Consider the following 5780-nt stretch of genomic DNA (forward strand, 5'->3'; position numbering starts at 1 on the left):
TTGTAAAAAAGAATTATAACAATAATCATGTTCCTTTTTTCATGGGAATAAATTTACAAATCATACAGAGTCGAACGTAAAGAACATTTTGTAGTTTGGTCATTTTTTTTTTCTGTCAAAGTGGTCCAAATATAATTTCTTAATTTTCAATAAAGATTTCATTCATCTTATAGGTGTAAATTATACAGGTGTAATAATTTGGCGTTATTTATTCTAATAATAATAATAATAATAATAATAATAATAATAATAATAATAATAATAATAATAATAATAATGATAATAATAATAATGTTTTTAACACAATAACATACGAAGAAAAATATTTATTTATAATGAAAATATACAAAATTCATATTGCAGGATTCATACAAGAATTAAGTATATTTCTTTTTGTAATCCTTTTTTGTATGGTAAGCTTCAAAGCACTCAGGATGCATTGCAGGTTGCCTGGTACAAGTTTTACAGTCCTAAAAAGTATTCAAAGATTTCCTCTTCATTTTCAAGAAACTTCCGGAGTCGGAGAGACATAATTAACTCAGCAAATGCGTTCGTTACTAATCAATTACAACTCGGCGAAACAAGAAGTCTGCCCTGTGTATGGTACCTGGGTTTATAGGGGTATGGTATAGGATTAGCTGCTTATAGCGACCGAGAGGATTGTCAACCCTGAATAACGCGAAACAAACAGCAAATTTGGCTGGTTTCCTCACGTTTTTGCGCCGAATAACATCGCGATATCTGCTGTTCATTTAGCCACTTATTCTAAGAAGAAAATTGACACATAAAACACGTTTTTTGTTCACAAAAATAACATTTCTTGAAAGATATAAAACCAAGTGTTATTCTGGGATCCTTACAAGAAGGAAACATTATTAGTTTGACTCCTAAAGCAATTATAATACGTGCCGGCTGGGAGCCGGACTTCGGTCGGAACCTACCATTCAGGAAAGCCGGCTGGGAGCCGGGCTTCGAGCGCAAAGGGTTAATTACCGTATACATACACATTAATAGGTAGCCTTCACTCCATGCTATCTCTCTCTCTTTTAGCTATCGTGCTGGATGTGCAGGCAAGAACTAGCTATGCCGTCGACATGCCGGCTGATCTATAGTATAGGTTTATATAGGTAGTCAGTATATTTGCAGTATAGGATATACTGCAGATAGAAAACTACTGTATTTATTATACTAGTAGTTATTTCCAATATATCTTGGGTATCCCTACCCAGGTATTTGCTGAGCACAATCCTATATTGAAAGAATATAACTTCTTCAATATTCTGATTAGAAATCAGTTTTTTAGATCACCTTATATTAGGTTAACGTAAAATTATTTCTTTGTTTTATTTAAATCAGCCTTGTTTTCTTTTAAGTTAAAGTATTTTTGTTGAGTTTGTTTACTATGGTGTTAATGAAAGTTAAGTGACTCTAAGATTGTTGGATAGTGTTTTTGCGCCTCCTCCTCCTCCTTTGCGTATTAGTGAACTATCGTTTTAACGATTCTTATTCTTTTTACTGTGAGTGTTGATGAACGCTGGGAAGGTGATGAGTGGACATGGTCGACCGGTGAAGGCAGTTCGGGCCTTGACAAGGTCTCACCGACACTATTTCTCGTCTCAGCATTCGTTGTGACTTGGTGGACGACTTTGGCAATTACCTTCGCACTTCAGATGAGTGTTTAGAAGATGCTCTGTCATCTGCGACGGTAGTTTTCTGCTACTTGTTCCCCTCGGAGGATTTGCACAGGATTTGTGTCGACGCTGTTTCCCGACACGGAATTTTGATTTTACTGGCCGTATTCATCCAGTCCTGCTGTGTACGGGTGTGAGAGCAAACTGGCTCCTGGGGTGTTACGTAGGGATGCTGACGCCAGGTAAGACAAATTATCGTTCCTTTTGTATAGGGAAGTGGATTGCCCTTCCGTTTAGCGGCTTGATGGATTAAGTACGGCCCTGTATTCAACTCCCCTTCTGTACTTCACTTGAGGTGAAGGTGTGTATTATTTATTTTTTCTTTCTATATGTACGAGTTTTATTGTTATATGTTGTGCATCTATGTTTAATTCTGTATTGTTTAGTTTTGTAAGGTAGGTAGGAATATTAAGGTTTTCATTGTTTTCATCTCCTACTTCCTTCTACCTTTTTTTTTATTATTAGGTTATTGATTATTTTGGCTAGCCGTATTTGGATCCACTTAGTTATTATTAAATGTTTTCTCTCTTAGAATTTTCTCATGTTTAGGGTTTAGTGTAGTAGCTTTAGGTTTTTCTTGCGAGTTCCCGAGAACCAGCTATTTGTTCTCTTGAATATTCTGTACAATTAAGTGTATTTTATCTCGTAAGGTTGATTTAAGGCATTGTTTTAGTTTATGATAAATATTATTAAGTTTTTTTGAGTTTCTGTTTCCGTCCTTCCTTGTCACTGACGTGCATGTACTGACAGCAATCCTTGAAAATATGAAGACCTTAAAAGAACCTATACTGCAACCAGGGAGGTTGTAACAGTTGGCGATCGTGACAGGATTGCACTCGGGTGTACTCGGTGGTTTGGTTAGCGGACCGGTGCACAGTGGATTTACCAATATTTGTTATTGTTTAGTGTGTTGCCTTACTCCCCCTTTAATTTTGAAATAATGGAAGAATATATTTTTGATCCAGCAGAGTTTTTGGGATCAGCAGATTGCCTTAGGCATCTTCCTGTATTAAATAAAGAGTATTTGGTGAGTTGTGCTCGCTGGTTAGGTATCCCATTTAGGGCTGCGAACACTAGGGCCCAGTTGTTGTTAGCAGTAGAGAGTAAGGTAGCTCAGGGTATGGCTGAAGGAGAGAATATAGCTAGGGATTTCGACAGTGTAGATGATAGTGGTTCAGAGCGCGAGGATAGTATGATTGATGATGTGAGTGTGAATCCAGGCATTTCTTTGTTTGAAGACCCCTCTAGTACTAGAACTATTTTTGAAGGAAATGCTAAATTGCAAAATAAAGCTAACTTGTCTACTAACCCATTTGTTGTAGAAAAATCTGTCCCGGAGAATGTAGTCCCAGTGCAGCCTGTGTTGTCCCAAGAGGAAAATGAATATAGACTAATTTGTAAGAGGATACAGTTAATGAAGCTTGAGTTTGAGGAGAACAAGAAGGTGCGGCGACATGAACTACAGATGGCTAATGTAAATTTTGAGTTTGCTAAATTGCTAAGTGTTCCTAATAGATTAAGTACTCCTTGTGGTCCAATCAGGGTTTATAATTCTTTGGAGGAGGGCGTAGCCCGTGATTATGGTAAAGTAAAGGCGTTAGTCCTCAGGGCTTATGATCTTGTCCCTGAGGTCTTTCGTCTAAAATTTAGAAATTTTAGTAGGCATGCTTCCATTTCATACGTTGAGTTTGCTAGGCTCAAGGAGGAGCAATTTGATAATTGGCTGAAGAGTCGTCAGGTAGTCTCTTTCTCCTCCTTGAGAGAATTAATGTTGTTGGAAAAATTTAAGAAGTATTGTAGCAAAGAACTGAGGATATATTTGGAAGAGGTGAAAGCAGTCAGTCTAAGTAAAGCGGCTCAAATTGCCAATGAATTTATTTTAACCCATCGAGCAGGGTCTGGCAATTTTGGGTCTCAAAGTATAGATTTCCAGTCTGCCAAGCCAAATGATTATAATAGTAAATCTAATAATGTAGCGAACAACAGGGGAAAGCATTCAAGTGTTCCAATCTATTATAAGAATGAGAAGACTCAGGAAAATATTTCAAATGGAGAGCCCTCTAGATTCTTTTCCAAAAACAGGGTAGTGTCTGGTAATGTGAGCAAAGGTGATGGGACCTGTTTTTGGTGCAATAAGCCTGGACATTATCAAGCTCAGTGTAATGCCTGGAGGAGGTATCTGGAGAGAAATAATAACAATATTGACAACCCTATATCTGTAGTTACCAATAAGACTGTTCCTATTACTCCCAAGGTTGAGAATCCACCGGTAATGGAAGGTAGCAATGTAAATAGTAGTGATGACAGCAATGTAAAACCAACTGGTAATAGACCCTCATGACTTTATGATAAATATATATGGCCTGGTAGACTGGTTACGAATTCAGGAGTTCTAAAGGTAAAATTTTTGCGAGACACAGGGTCAGCTCGGTCTTTAGTATTAAGGGAATCTTTAAATGGTTTAGTTGAATATTCAGGGAATTATGTGATTCTGGGAGGTTTCCCGAATACGGTGGTTTCAGCTACATTGGTGGAAGTTGAATTATCCTTCCCTGGGTATAATGAGGTAACCGAGTTGGCTATGGTGGAAAAACTCCCTATTCAAAATATAGATGGTATTTTAGGAAATGACCCTGGTAGACCATAAGGGTCTGGAATTATTCCCTATTTTGACTGTGAATGCTTGTCCTGTGGCGGTGGTGACTCGGGCATCCGCTAAGGCAGCTAATTTGATAAATGATGATGACTTAGATTCAAGTAGTTTAGAAGTAGAGTTAGAAAGGCCAGGGCCAGTAGATAGTCCTAGTAGTATTAATAATATCTTGCAACCTGATTGGGACCGTTTAACGTTTATTGAGGCTCAGAAACAAGAGTTTGATTTTGAGTTGGGTGACACAGCCGATTTAACTAAACTGAGGTTTTGTGTAATAAAAGGTTTATTATTTCGGATTAGTCGCCCATCTACACATGATCTGAACAAAACTTCTCGAGTGGAACAAATTGTGGTTCCCTCACAATCTAGGGAGTCTGTTTTGAAGTTCTCACATGATGATTCTTTTTCTGGTCACTTTGGAGTGTTTAAGACGTTCAAAAGATTAGCAAAATGTTTTTGGTGGCCAGGATTGAAATCATCGGTGAAACGATTTGTTAGTAATTGCAAGGTTTGTCAGGTGATAGGAAAGCCCAATCAAGTGATCCCTGAAGCCCCTCTAAATCCCATCCCTGCAATTGGGGAACCTTTTGTGGAATTGGTTATGGATGTGGTGGGGCCTTTGCCCAGAACAAAGACTGGGTTTACTCATCTCCTGACCATCATAGACCGAGCTTCTAAATTTCCTGAAGCATTCCCAATGAACAAAAATAACTTCCAATGCCGTATTTGAGAAGCTCGTTGAATTTTTCTCCCGATACGAACTTCCGCGTAAAATTCAGACCAACTGTGGGACGAATTTTATGAGTAAGGTATTTAGGGGTAAGTGTGCTGAACTGGCCATTCAGTGCAATACCAGCGTACCTTACCACCCAGAGAGTCAGGGGATGGTGGAAAGATTCCACCAGACACTTAAATCAGTTTTAAAAAAATACTGCTATGAACAAGGAGAGGATTGGGAAAAAGGACTTCCCTTTGCTCTCTTTGCCATAAGGAACCATCCAAATGCATCTACAGGTGTAGCTCCCTTTGAGCTGATCTATGGGCCCAAAGTATGTGGTCCGTTGGAAATTTTCTACGGATTATTATCATCTGGTCAGAAAGAGGAAATTAATGTGATGAAGTTTGTAGAGAATTTACAAAAAAAGTTAGCCATTGCGTAGAAATTTGCAAGAGAAAATTTGGCTTCCTCCCAAGCAATCATGAAATCAAATTTTGATGAGAAAACCAAGGTGCGATCGTTTGAGCCTGGGGAATTGGTATTGGGGTTGAGTACAGACTCAGACAATTTCCTCGAGCCAAGGTATAAGGGGCCCTGGAAGGTTTTGAGAAAATTGTCTGGGGTGAATTATGAAATTAAAGCCCCCGGGACCAAATGAAAGTGCCGGGTCTTTCATATTAATAGATTAAAATCTTATATTTCATGTGGTAGAGATCCT

This window comes from Palaemon carinicauda, chromosome 17 (assembly GCF_036898095.1).
Source record: "Palaemon carinicauda isolate YSFRI2023 chromosome 17, ASM3689809v2, whole genome shotgun sequence".
Taxonomy (NCBI): Eukaryota; Metazoa; Arthropoda; class Malacostraca; order Decapoda; family Palaemonidae; genus Palaemon; species Palaemon carinicauda.